The sequence below is a fragment of the Palaemon carinicauda genome, chromosome 30 (assembly GCF_036898095.1).
Source record: "Palaemon carinicauda isolate YSFRI2023 chromosome 30, ASM3689809v2, whole genome shotgun sequence".
NCBI lineage: Eukaryota > Metazoa > Arthropoda > Malacostraca > Decapoda > Palaemonidae > Palaemon > Palaemon carinicauda.
Genome location: NC_090754.1, coordinates 17,727,785 through 17,743,035, shown reverse-complemented (window position 1 = coordinate 17,743,035; position 15,251 = coordinate 17,727,785).

Below are 15,251 nucleotides of genomic sequence, written 5' to 3'. Positions count from 1 at the left end.
TTGAAATGATGAAGGTATCATATATGTCTAAAACATATATAGAAATAGTGTAATTTGGATCATTAGAAAAAAAATTGCGGATATGGTGGACGGTCCCCTTAAAAAGGTATAGGAGATGTCAGTCTTCCCGTAAAAGACAATACAAGAGCAATTGGAGACATGTATGAAAGTATAATAAAACCCTTAGGCTAGTAGCCTAGGCGCAGTGAGAATCGTTCACCGAAACTTAATCGTATACTGTCTTGGAAGAGGAAAATTTTTATGCAGTAATTTCTTAATTGTATAAAATATTGCCTGAGCTTCAATAAAATTTTATCAGGAAGGTTATATCATGCATGAAGTGTGCAGGTGCCTAGGCTAGGAAGCCTAGCACTCGTGAGGCTCGATCATAATAGCCAAATCCATGACAACAATGACATAATATAAAAATCCCTAGCTAAATTGCTAAATAGCTAAAGTTACTAAAGCAAATAATGCCGGGAAAGTCTTTCTGGCTAACTAAATGTACAAGAAATAATGACCGCGTCCATTACGCCATCCGGCTGGCTACAGCTCTTGTTACGTTAATTACGATCTCAATCAAAGAGTAAAACTGGCATGAGCTTACATTTACACAATTCAAGGATATTACTTAACTTTCCAGAAGCAGATGGGGCTGGTGAAGACATCATTGGGACGAAATAACTCCAAAATAGCGAGAGATAACACGGGATAAACAACGGTCAGCAAAGCTACGAGAGAAAGAATGATTAGGTGGCGGCTTGGTGCAGGATTTGCAGTACAGTAGGAGTGTTGCCTTATTAACGGCTCTCCTATAATTCTTGCCACTTTTCCCCTCAAAGCAAAAATGCTATTAGGGGTGTAGATAGCTATGCTGTAGTGGTTTGCGGACTGTGGCCAGAGGTAGCACCCAAACTGCCTATTGTCCGAATGCTGACCACAACCCGACGTTCACTACACAACAAATACTGTATACAACGGTGAAATACTCAAAGAAACCTAAGTAACAGGTCAAGAGAACTGAGCTCTGGGCACCACCCCTTGATTTATACTGGGCAAGGGGACCCAGCTAGAATCTTGCTTTTTATCATACCTTTAATTGGGCTAGCTGGCTTATAAATAAAGGTATAAGAACATTAGGTGAAAGTGAATCTTATAATTGATAACGGAACACAGTGTGGGAGGAAAGAATTATGATAAATTACTGTACTTAAGAGATCTTAAAAAACAGTGGCGGGGGAAGGGTGCCACATTGGTGTAGGAACAGGAATGATATGCTGTATTCATAAAACACAAGAAAATAAAATTTATTTGACAAAACTGTTATGTTATGTTAGCATGGACCCATCAATCCAAATAGAAAATTAAAGACAAAATTAGCATTCCTTTATGTCAAACTTCAGCATCTGGGTAATAAGATAAACAAATTAACCAAACAAGATTTCCACAGGTGGGGCACTCAATTGTTCCTATACAGTACAAGTAAAAACAGAGGCACTCCTAACCGTGTATCTATTTGGGCAAGTACCAGTATGCCATTTCATTAGTTCCAGTTAACTATTAATGTTTATGACACTTAAACGTTTGACTGTCTCCACAAAAAGACGGTTTTAGGCCCCCTTACGTTCACTTGGTTCTGGGGCAAACATTTGAAAAACTGTCCATCACTAAGTTCCAGTATGGAATCACCTTTTGTGATCTGGTGATGTGGAGTAGCAATATCTTGATCCTTAAAATGTTTTTCTAAACCTCTAGATAGGTCACTGTCAGAACACCCTGTCAATACCAAGTTTGAGAAGTGACTCATGTAGCAGGACAGAAATGTTTACATCACCATTTTTTTTTTATCAAGCTGATTAACCCTATAAACAGACTCGGACATAATACAGCACCCTTACAATCATTGTACTTGTGCCACGTGTCAACTAAACTTCTGGTTGCCTCTCCCAAAACCCTACAGAGAGTAGGGCGTGCTGCAAAAAGGGATTTTGACGAAGGAAAAATCTATTTCTGGGGAGAGACCTGTGGCGGCCGGTGAAAAGAGTCCTTCTTATATACATTTTCTGATAAAACCTTCCAATTATACCAGAGAAAGATAAAAGCATGGAATGCTGAGGTTACAACCCTCGCGCGAGCACCTTTTGGGTGTCGTGTATAAAGCAAAGATGCGTGAAATCCACTATTCACAGGTTGTCTTCCATTTAGTTAATTCCTTCGTCAAAGGGATGGGCCGATACAAAGGCCCTAGCCAACCACCAGCGCAGCGCCACACCACCCACGCCACGACGCGAGCGCCATCTGAACAACATCCTTCTGTATTGGCCATGATGGCTTGTAAAGGAAAGGAGGGGATCGTGTAAAATAAAGGGGAAGGGTTTCACTGGGCGCCACAGGTCTCTCCCCAGAAATAGATTTTTCCTTCGTCAAAATCCCTTTTCTGGGTCAACCTGTGGCGGCCGGTGAAAATGTACCAGAGAATGCCTTCCAAGCCCAACAATAACTACTAATTTAATGAGGGGAGAGAAACAACACCATGTAAAGAAAATAATATATAATTAAGGTAAGTAAGCATAAAACAAACTAGCCACAGGGCATAGTGAGAGTAAGGTTAAACAAACATGATAACAGGGAAGCCTCCGAGTATCAGAGCAAACATGCAAAACTGACATGGCTAAGAATATCCTAACCCTATAACTACTGTAAACAATAATAGTTACAATCATATTAACCTAATATGTAATAAACTTAGGGCTAACAAACCACCAAAGAAGCGGCGTCGTGGTGCGAGTGGCGGGTAGGAGGGAAAAGAAAAGAGATGGATGAAAGGAAGAACAAAAGATCACTGGGGAGAGATAAGGCTCCCAGCTGCAACCGTTGGGTATTTAAGAGCCTGTAAGTTCTTTAGATAATGGCGTTTGAAGACCATATGAGATTTCCAACCCGTGTACTTTTTAAGGTCATCAAAGTCCATATTCTGGAAATAATTGATGGAGATAGCTACCGACCGGATATCATGAGCATGGGGAAATGATCCCGGATTGGCTTGTTTAATGAAGTATAGGATCTGTTGCCTAATACCACGTATGGAAATGGTACCTCCTTGTTCACTGATAAACAAGGGGCCAGACGATCGGGAAGCAGTCCTGGCTAAAAAGGCCCTGAGAGTGGTGACTGGACATAGAGAAGTATCTTGGAGAAGAGGAATAATCTTCCAAGGGGACCACCTATTTCTGGTGAAAAGAAGTACTTCACCTGAAGGGAGGAAATCCATGTTTTCTGAGTTCCGTGAGAGACCTGCTAGTTCTGAGATTCTAGAACCCGAGGCCAAAGCTGTTAGAAATAAAGTCTTCCTAAGAAGAGTGATACAGGAGCAGGATTCGTTGTCCGTGTCGGAGGCCAGTTTGAGGACATCATTTAGAGACCAAGAGACCTTTTGTGGACGAACCGAAGGTCGAAGCCTAGCACATGCTTTTGGAATAGACGAGAAATAAGACACCGCCAGGTTAATGTTAAACCCAACCAGGAAGACTTTCCTCAGAGCTGACTTAATGGTGGTTATAGTGCTAGCTGCTAGGCCTTTGTCAAATATGGACCTAAAGAAGGAGATGGCTAAATTAGGAGTCATAACCGAATGGTCTGAATTCCTTAAGAAAACTGCTAGTTTCTTAACTGCCGAATCATATTGGCGAATCGTAGTCCCTTTTGTCTGATTCTATAAAGAGGACATTATCCGGGTCGATGTTCGCATCCCTACGAGCCGCAAACTTCATGAAATCCACAAGTTAGGGTTTTGGCTATCCTTGAGGAATCTGACATAGTCCGAGTTTGGACCACTTGGGTCAGTTTGGGGAATGGGATCCAGAAGAGACGGAGTTTCAACTCAAGGAGGAGAGGAAACCAACAGCTCTTTGGCCAGTGAGGTACCACTAAAGCCACTGCCCCGTTGAAGGAGCGGAGTTTGTGCAAGACTTTCAGTAGAAGATTCACTGGAGGGAATAAGTAGATCTTCTGCCAATGGTTCCAATCCAGGGTTAATGCGTCCATGGCATAAGCCCGAGGGTCCAGGTTCGGTGTCACATAACATGGGAGTTTGTGATTGAGTCGGGTCGCGAATAGATCTACCTGGAGACCTGGAACCAGCCTGAGTATCCACCGGAAGGAGTGCATGTCCAGGGACCACTCCGATTCCAGTGGGCTCGTCCTGGATAATGAGTCTGCTATCACCTTTTTGGACTCCTGCTAGGTGAGTTGCTGACAGGAACCAGTCTTTGTCGGCGGCCAAGGCGAAGATGTGACCAGGATCTGATTCAGGTTGGGTGATTTGGACCCCCCTCTGTTGAGGTAGTGGACTACGGCCGTGCTGTCCGAGACTATCGTGGGTCGACCTCGGAGAAGAGATTCTCTTCAGGGTCAAGAACACCGCCATGGCTTTGAGAACATTGATATGGAACTGCCTCATGGCGGGTGACCAAGAGCCCTGAAACATCTGATGTTGGGAGTAACCCCCCCATCCACTCAGAGACGCGTCGGTATGAATTGTCACTTGTTGAGAGGGGAACTGTAGAGGAACCGATTTGGAGAGGTTCCTCCGTTCGGAACGTGGTTGTAGTCTCATTTTCAGGACAGAGGGGATCTTCGAGGTCTTGTCTCTTAAAGGTATTGTCGCTCTCTTTCTCCAAACTCTATTGATGTCTTTGAGTTTGGCTTTTAATAGGAGATAGGTCAGTGAGGCAAATTGGAGAAGGCCGAGGATTTGTTCTAAAGCTCTTCTGGACACATGTTTGTGTTTGAGAAAGTTCCTGACCTTGGAAGCTATCTCCCTTACCTTCTTGGGAGGAAGGGAGAGCCTGTGCTTTGAAAGGTCCCATCGGATGCCTAACTATTCAAAGCGGCTTGATGGTTGTAGGCGGGACTTCCGGAGGTTGACTTGGAAGCCCAGTTTGGCGAGAAAATGGAGTACCTTCGACGTAGCTCTGTTGCATTCCTGGTTCGACTGGGCCCAAATGAGCCAATCATCCAGATAGGCGACGATCTGTATCCCTTGGTGTCTGAGTTGCTCGAGCACCGTCTCCCCCAGTTTCGTGAATATCCTGGGGGCAATGCTGAGACCGAAGGGCATGACTTTGAATGCAAAGGCTCTCTTGCCGAGACGGAAGCCTAGGTAAGGAGAGAAGTTTCGGTCTACTGGGACATGATAATAGGCGTCGGTAAGATCGATAGAGGTGGTGACGGCTCCACGGGGAAGTAAGGTCCGTACCTGAGAGATAGTCAGCATACGGAACTTGTCGCAAAGGATGTAAGAGTTGAGCTTCGACAAGTCCAGAACTACCCTCAACGCCGACGAGTCTTTCTTCGGGACTGTAAACAGGCGGCCTTGGAATTTCAGGGATCGAACCCGTTTGATTGCTTTCTTCTTGAGTAACTCCGCGGTGTACTCTTACAGGATGGGAGTGGGTCTCTGGAAGAAGGTCACTGGTGGAGGAGGGGATCCCTGTGCCCATTTCCAACCCAAGCCCCTGGATATTATGCTGTTAGCCCATGGACTGAAGGACCAATGGTCTCGGAAGTGATAAAGTCTTCCTCCTACCGGCATTACATCATTGGGAGGGAGTGAACTTAGGGCCCCTCCCTCCACTGGCGCCCCTTGCTCTAGGCCCGCCGCGTTGGCGGAACTGTCCTCTACCTCTGAAACTCCCTCTTTGGTATCCAGGAAAGGAACCAGAGGATTCGTAGGCAGGGTTGTATGCAGGAGAGGACATCCAAGAGGGGTTGGGCTGTGTACCAGGGGGGAGCAGCGAGGTAGATTACCTGCTGAGGAGGCGCCTGTTGTCGAGAAGTCGAGGCAGCGGAAGTCTGTGGGGACGAGGTACCCCGGGCAGTCTTGTAAGGACTAAACCTCTGCTTCTTCTTGAAGATCGTGTGTCTCCGGGGTTCGAACCTCTTTTTGGCTGAGAGACCCCCACCTTACCTGCAAATTTTGGTTTGCCCTCGCCGCGTCCTGAAGAACCTTATCCACCTCGGTCTGAGGGAAGAGGGTCTTACCCCAGCAGGAGGAGGAGGCTATCAGCCTGTTCGGTTCATGTCTGATGGAGGCCTCAGACAGAACGAACTTCCTGCAACTAACTCGAGCTGACCAGAAGTCATGGAGGTCTATTTGGTAGGACAGCAGCTGGTTCTTTGTGGCGACTCTGAACAGCGTTTCCTCTGGGTAAAGAGATGCTAGAGACTCCATGGAGGTGATGGATTGGAGGGACCTAGCTAGTCTAGTACAGGTCTCGAACTCAGTTTTGAGAAGACTCTCTATTAATCTGGGAAGTTTCTCAGAGAAAAGAGTAGAGGCACAGTCCGAGTCTAGCTTCCCCACCGTGAAGGTAGAAGCCGCGGCATCCCAGGTTGCAGAGGTACCCGGAATAAGCAAAGAGGTGGGGTCCATCTCTTGAGAGCCGGCATGGAAGAGCCTTCCTTGATGGCCTGTATTGTCAGATCTGTGACTTTGTCTATGAGTGGCAAAGAGATGGAGGCCGCTGTCGTAAAAATAGTGTAGGCACCTTTGTGTGGGGTGAGCTTGGAGTCAATACACCCCCACTCTTGATAGTGTTCTGACCCAGATAGCCTGGGCCTGCTCTTTTGGAAATATCACCGTTTCCTTCGGTACCTTGTCCATACGGACCAATGCATGTTCCTTTAAACGTACGAAACCATTGAACGGTAATTCTAGGCCGGGGGGGGGGGGGTAGAACTCCAGGTCCTCTAGAGGGCGGGTGCCTATGCCCTCCAGAGTTAGGGAACCATCTAAGAAAGGGGCATGCAAGGCAAACCGCCAAGGATTGTTTTTATGGAAGGGCGGTAGCTTCGATGCATCTGGGGCAGAAGGGGGAGGAAACTGAGTTCCGGCGCGGATCAGAGTAGCCATCATATCCTTAATCTCTGTCATCGCCCCATAGTGATGTTGAATTTGATCTCTGACCAAATCTCTGACCAGTTCGATGGGGACGAGATCGCCCCAGGGTACCTGAAAGCCACCCGTTGGTTTTGTCTTGGATTTGGTAGACTTAGACTTCTTAGAAGTCGTGGTTTTACGAGGAGCAATATGAATATCGGGAGCTGTCGAGGGTCCGGGGACCGGTGACGTTGATACTGGCAAAGCTGAAGTCTTATAAGTTCGAAGTGGCTTCACCTTGGGTCGTACGGAGGCAGAGGGATCCTGAGGAGAAGCCTTAGAGTTATCAAAACCTAGAAAGGAAGAGGTAGAAGAGGGAGTAGGAGAGAAAAGGGTTTCCACCAACTCGGCACCACTTACCTGCTCGTCCCTGGGTTCTACGTCTATATCCAGATCTGCCACGTCCAGCGGTACAAGGGTTTCGTCCTCCGCGGAAATGGTGGCCCTGACTTCTTCAATTAAGGGGGCAGCAAGGTCAGGGGAGACTGCAGCAGTAGCCGAGCCGGGGAAGAGGCGGGAGGCCATGTCTCCATCGAGGAGGTAGGGTGCGCCAGACGGGGCATTCCTGCCGAAGCCCGACACCCTCGGACGAAGAGTAGCCCTTGCTGAACGAAGAGAGACATCATCGGCCCGTAAGATTTGCTGTGATTAGTGATGCAGGAGGGGGTTTGCTCTCCAAAATATACTGTGTACAGTGAACCCTCGTTTATCGCGGTAGATAGGTTCCAGACCCGGCCGCGATAGGTGAAAATCCGCGAAGTAGTGACACCATATTTACCTATTTATTTAACATATATATTCAGACTTTTAAAACCTTCCCTTGTACGTAGTACTATTAACAAACTACCCTTTAATGTACAGAGCACTTAATGCATGTACTACAGTACCCTAAACTAAAACAGGCACAAATATTAAAGGCGATTTTATATCATGCGTTTCCTAAACACGCCAAATAGCACGATAAAAAATGGCAACCAATGTTTTGTTTATGTTTATCTCTGATCATAATGAAGAAAAAAACGCATTTACACATCTGTGTATAGGTAAGCTTTTGCATCCATTATATTGATTATTCAGTACAGTATGTTGATTTGGTTATTACTAATGTTTTACTTAATTTTTCTTTGGACTTCCAAATGAAATGTTTTTCTTTATGACGCCGCCTTAAGCGACGGCGTCATAAAGTACGCTCAGTAAACAAACTAAGGAATTTAACGCGCATGATGAAAGTGATAAATAATGATATTACAGCAAAAGCTTTTATAAAATATGTTATTACAAATATTATTTACCGTATCTATATAAAATCATACATACGTAGCAAAGCAGGAAAACAATCTACGAGAGAGAGAGAGAGAGAGAGAGAGAGAGAGAGAGAGATGTTTTACATACGTAAATGTAAATTTTAAACAAAAAAAATAGCCCCATTTCATATAAAATAGATTACAAATATTTTACTTTATCATATTACAGTAGTCTGTATAATACTGTAAAGTTCAGTACAGTATGTTGTTGTTATAGTTGTGGCGATGAAATTCTCACGAAACAAAAACACGCCATTTGATTACAACAGCTGATTCTCTCTCTCTCTCTCTCTCTCTCTCTCTCTCTCTCTCTCTCTCTCTCTCTCTCTCTCTCTCTCTCTCTCTCTCTCTCTGTCTGTCTGTCTGTCTGTCTGTCTGTCTGTCTGTCTGTCTGTCTGTCTGTCTGTTAGTTAGTTAGTTATACAATACTTACATTTAGATGAAGAAACTAAAATTAGTTTTCTTAGTGTCAATATGAAACGAAAAAAATTAGGCCGAGTCTACATCCATTTCAATCATAGCTAAAAATACGGCATCCGATTTCATCAGCAAACCACTATTTTTTGGGAAATATCATTTTATTCTAGAAAATTCCCACTCTTTAAATAGTTAATTGCACATTAAGAAAGCGTGTACTTTTGTTTTTAAATTTCGGGTGTGTTTTAAAAATCGAGTATTGTTGACTTCTTTTTTTTTTTACTTTTGGCTGTGATTAGATCAGCTGTCATCTAGCTGCCGCTCTTGAGTGTGTACGAATACACTAACAAAGTATCGTTTATACCATTTCTTAACTTGTTCAAACCGTCTACAATATACAGTTGATATTACATAAGCACCAATGTGTTATAACCTATCAAATTTTTTTGTTTATTACATTTAAACCCCCCTCTCTCTCTCTCTCTCTCTCTCTCTCTCTCTCTCTCTCTCTCTCTCTCTCTCTCTCTCTCTCTCTGTGGGCTACTTTTCACTACCTCCCATTCCTTACCTCTCTCTATCTCTCTAACAAATGATATCTTTGTTGCTCCTCAAAGTTTCATTCATATTGAAAATCGATCATGATTCAATTTTCCTTACTTTCTCCAATCTCGCACCATCGGTCACATCGCGGTATTTTCGATATTTCCGGAAAATCCGCGATATATGTATATACATGGGTTATGAAAAAAAATCCGCGAAGTGGTGAATCCGCGATGGTCGAACCGCGAAGTAGCGAGGGTTCACTGTATATCATATTCATGGCTAAATTAGTGTCTGCCAACGAGAAATAAGGAACAAAGGGAAAACCCACTTACATCATCGTTCAGTAGAATTGACGACAGCTCGTAACAGAGCGAGCACAAATCCGGGAACCAGACCATGTATTGGGCCTGGCCCGGTTCCTGGATAAAGGGGATGCAGCAGTGCGCATGAGACCGACAGAGGTCATGCCCAACGGGGTCGTTGGACGAGGCAGGGCATCCTTCGGCAGTACAACGGACCTTCTGTAAAAGAAAGGAGACATGAGTCTGGTGTTTCTTGAAACTCTGATAAGGGGTTAAAAAACCCTATTATTATAGAGCTCCGGCACTCACTGGATTCCCTAAGCTCCAATATTGCATTTAACTAATATCTGAATATTACTTTTAAGATGATACCGCCCCATACCATTGTTGGCACTTTTAATATTCAATTGTTTGTATAATTGTAATTTACCTAATGTCTGTTAATGACAGAAGGATAAATAACTTAAAGCAATCCGCCGACCTCCGAGTGTCGGGGAAGCAGTGACATGCCCTTAAAATGAATATAAACACCAGCCTTAGCTAAAGGCAATGCAAATATAAGTGTGAAGTGTATGGTCGACCTCCGGTGAAGCCGGAGAGTAATGAGATGTCCTGAATAATGCAGCCTAAGCTAAAGGCAAGGCAAATATAAGTGATATAAGTGTGAAGTGTATGGGCGACCTCCGGTGAAGCCGGAGAGTAATGAGATGTCCTGAATAATGCAGCCTTAGCTAAAGGCAAGGCAAATATAAGTGTGAAGTGTATGGGCGACCTCCGGTGAAGCCGGAGGGTAATGAGATGTCCTGAATAATTCAATTGTAAAAGATATAAAAGCCAAGCCGCAGCTAAAGGCTAAGGCTTAGATCAAATGTGGTTAGACAACGGGTAGGACCAAAAAATATTACAATACCCCTTAAAAATATAAATAATGCTTCTATTCATGACTTTGTTATAAAAATAAATGAATTTGTTGCTGGCAAAATATGTAAACCTATTTAAGAAAAATTGAAATCTTTACAGTGAATATATGGAAAATCATTATAGTACAGTACTGGGGCAGTATATCGGACATTATGACAAAAGGGAATTGATAATGAGAGTTACTTTAAAACATATATAACCCAAGCTTGTTATATGTGGAAATGGTTTGTATTTTCCCCAACTATTATTAATTTTTTTCACAATGCGACGTGTCAAGAATACATCTTCTGATATTACGCGATATCCCTTTTAGAATTATTAAGGGATATTCGCTCCAGGAGTTAGAATTCTGGATACCCTTGGTAAATTCTCTGGGATCTATCACTGTAGTCAAATATAACCTAGGAAGCTACCAACGAAGGAACTTCCATCAAGACGACACGGCCTGAGCCCCAAAAAATTGGGATGATCGACATATACCTAATTTTTTTTTTTTATTTAAACATGTCTTAATGCACCCAAAATAAGAAAAGTTACTGTCCCAGACAATAATCACGCTAGAGTCTCTGACTAGGGATTTCTGCTGAGAAGTTTTTGAAATCCTCAATTTTATTTTTTTCCTAAACCTGCCTTGCTAATTTAAGGGTAAGTCTTACCACTTGTAGCGTATTATGACTCGGGAAATACGGTATATTAGTAACTAGTTTTGCCCCTTCATGAAACTTCGACCATATAATGAATTGGAATTGAAACCATTAGCATGTGAGTTTGAACTGAACATATTTCAAATTATTTGGAATTAGAATATCATTATTGTTATTACTTGCTATGGTAGAACCCTAGTTTTAAAAGCAGGATGCTATAAGCCCAGAATGTTCAATGGATAATTAATTCAGAATTTTTAATGAATTTATATACATTTGAATTGATGAAAATCAAATCATCCCAATCCTGGTTTCAATAGCTCTTGAACTGTTTTGTCTCCCTTTTGCATAATGATTTCATGATGTGCATATTTTATATGCCCCCTGTGGCCGCGGGGGCATATAAAAATTAGAATAGCGCTAACGTTATCCCTGCGTGTCGTAAGAGGCGACTAAAAGGGACGGGACGAGGGGGCTGGGAACCCCCTCTCCTGTAAAAAATTCCTGCGAGACATCGACAAGGAGATGGAGCTGGGGGGAGAGTGACTGCTCCCCGCACTCTAGTTTTGGGGTGTTTAAATGTGCGTGGATGTAGTACGATAGAGAGTAAAAGATGTGAGATTGGAAGTATGTTTAGAAGTAGAAGGATGGATGTATTGGCCTTGTGTGAGACAAAGATGAAAGGAAAGGGTGAAGTGATGTTTGGTGAAATGTCTGGTAGAGTGTCTGGGATTGAAAGGGGAAGAGCGAGAGAGGGTGTGGCGTTATTGCTGAGTGAATGGATGACAGGTAAAGTAGTGGAATGGAAGGAGATATCATCTAGGTTAATGTGGGTAAGGGTTAGGTTGGGTAGGGAATGTTGGGCGTTTGTCAGTGCGTATGGGCCAGGTAGTGAGAAAAGTGAAGAAGATCGGAATGAGTTCTGGAATGATTTAACTAGGTGTGTAGAAGGACTGGGTAGAAGGAATTATGTAGTTGTTATGGGTAACTTAAATGCTAGAGTGGGCGCTGGAGAGGTAGAAGGTGTCATTGGTAAGTATGGCGTACCAGGTGAAAATGAGAGTGGTGAGAGACTGGTAGACATGTGTGTTGAACAAGAGATGGTAATAGGTGCTAGCTTCTTTAAAAAGAAAGATAAGAATAAGTATACGTGGGTAAGAGTGGCAAATGGAAGAGTAGTAGAAAGGGCATTAATGGATTATGTGTTGGTAACTAAAAGAATGTTTGGAAGATTGAAAGACGTGCACGTGTTTAGGGGTATGGCTAACGGTATGTCTGATCATTTTTTGGTGGAAGGAAAATTAGTTGTAGCAAAAGAGTGGGGGAATAGAGTAGGTGGATGTAAAAGGGAGGTAGTGAGGATTGAAGAGCTAATAAAACCGGGGGTAAAAAGTAAATATCAGGAAAGGTTGAAAATGGCATATGATGAGGTGAGAGTAAGAGAAACTGGTAATTTAGAGGAGGAATGGAAGTTAGTAAAAGAAAATTTTGTTGGGATTGCAAGTGATGTATGTGGCAAGAAGGTTGTTGGAGGCAGCATGAGGAAGGGCAGTGAATGGTGGAATGAAGGAGTGAAGGTGAAAGTGGAAGAGAAAAAGAGGGCTTTTGAAGAATGGCTGCAGAGTAATAGTATAGAGAAGTATGAAGAATATAGAGAGAAAAAGGTGGAAGTAAAGCGCAAGGTACGTGAGGCAAAGAGGGCAGCTGACCTGAGGTGGGGTCAGGGATTGGGTCAGTCATATGAAGAGAATAAGAAGAAGTTTTGGAAAGAAGTGAAGAGAGTAAGGAAGGCTGGCGCAAGAATTGAAGAGACAGTGAAAGATGGAAATGGAAGGTTGTTAAAAGGAGAGGAGGCAAGGAAAAGGTGGGCGGAATATTTTGAAAGTTTGCTGAATGTTGAGGATAATAGGGAGGCAGATATAATTGCTGTTCCAGGTGTTGAGGTGCCAGTGATGGGAGGTGAGAATGAGAGAGAGATAACAATAGAGGAAGTGAGGAGAGCACTAGATGAAACGAGAGTAGGAAAAGCATCTGGTATGGACGGTGTGAAAGCTGAGATGTTGAAGGAAGGGGGTGTGACTGTACTTGAATGGTTGGTGAGATTGTTTAATATGTGTTTTGTGTTGTCAATGGTACCAGTAGATTGGGTTTGTGCATGTATTGTACCACTATATAAGGGTAAGGGAGATGTGCATGAGTGTTGTAATTCAAGAGATATTAGTTTGTTGAGTGTAGTTGGAAAAGTGTATGGTAGAGTACTGATTAATAGGATTAAGGATAAAACAGAGAATGCAATCTTGGAAGTACAGGGTGGTTTTAGAAGAGGTAGGGGTTGTATGAATCAGATTTTTACAGTTAGGCAGATATGCGAGAAATATTTAGCAAAAGGTAAGGAGGTGTATGTTGCGTTTATGGATCTGGAGAAAGCATATGATAGAGTTGATAGGGAAGCAATGTGGGATGTGATGAGGTTATATGGAGTTGGTGGAAGGTTGTTGCAAGCAGTGAAAAGTTTATACAAAGGTAGTAAAGCATGTGTTAGAATAGGAAATGAAGTGAGTGATTGGTTTCCGGTGAGAGTGGGGCTGAGACAGGGATGTGTGATGTCGCCGTGGTTGTTTAACTTGTATGTTGATGGAGTGGTGAGAGAGGTGAATGCTCGAGTGCTTGGACGAGGATTAAAACTGGTAGGCGAGAATGACCATGAATGGGAGGTAAATCAGTTGTTGTTTGCGGATGATACTGTACTGGTAGCAGACACAGAAGAGAAGCTTGACCGACTAGTGACAGAATTTGGAAGGGTGTGTGAGAGAAGGAAGTTGAGAGTGAATGTGGGTAAGAGTAAGGTTATGAGATGTACGAGAAGGGAAGGTGGTGCAAGGTTGAATGTCATGTTGAATGGAGAGTTACTTGAGGAAGTGAATCAGTTTAAGTACTTGGGGTCTATTGTTGCAGCAAATGGTGGAGTGGAAGCAGATGTACGTCAGAGAGTGAATGAAGGTTGCAAAGTGTTGGGGGCAGTTAAGGGAGTAGTAAAAAATAGAGGGTTGGGCATGAATGTAAAGAGAGTTCTATATGAGAAAGTGATTGTACCAACTGTGATGTATGGATCGGAGTCGTGGGGAATGAAAGTGATGGAGAGACAGAAATTGAATGTGTTTGAGATGAAGTGTGTGAGGAGTATGGCTGGTGTATCTCGAGTAGATAGGGTTAGGAACGAAGTGGTGAGGGAGAGAACGGGTGTAAGAAATGAGTTAGCGGCTAGAGTGGATATGAATGTGTTGAGGTGGTTTGGCCATGTTGAGAGAATGGAAAATGGTTGTCTGCTAAAGAAGGTGATGAATGCAAGAGTTGATGGGAGAAGTACAAGAGGAAGGCCAAGGGTTGGGTGGATGGATGGTGTGAAGAAAGCTCTGGGTGATAGGAGGATAGATGTGAGAGAGGCAAGAGAGCGTGCTAGAAATAGGAATGAATGGCGAGCGATTGTGACGCAGTTCCAGTAGGCCCTGCTGCTTCCTCCGGGGCCTTAGATGACCGCGGAGGTAGCAGCAGTAGGGGAGTCAGCATTATGAAGCTTCATCTGTGGTGGAAATGTGGGAGGTTTGGCTGTGGCACCCTAGCAGTACCAGCTGAACTCGGTTGGGTCCCTGATTAGGCTGAAGGAACATAGAGAGTAGAGGTCCCCTTTTTGTTTTGTTTCATTGTTGGTGTCGGCTACCCCCCAAAATTGGGGGAAGTGCCTTGGTATATAGATAGATAGATATTGAAAAAGTGGCCTAGGAGCTTCCAGGGAGAACAATATTCCTTTTGGTTATTTGTCCTTATAGATTTCCCATTCTACTGTTTTACAATCCTTAGAGACCACACACTGCATTTTCCCAAATATATATAGCCTTTGTCAAACCCAATTTTAGACATTTTTTGCTTTTCATTTCCAAGGCATTTTTAATGTTTGTAATTTTATAAATATGTTTTCCATCCTATTTTTAAGGTATTTTCAATGTTTGTAATTTTATGAAAATATTTCTTTTATTTTACAGTTGTGAAGACAACATGCAAAGGAAGGGTGAGAGTGTCTTTTGAGTTTCCATGGTTTAATGTCTGCATATTGTAATAAGTCATTTCCATGAATATCTCTCAATAGTAGAAGCTAATATCTGGAAGTGGCAACTTGACAGTC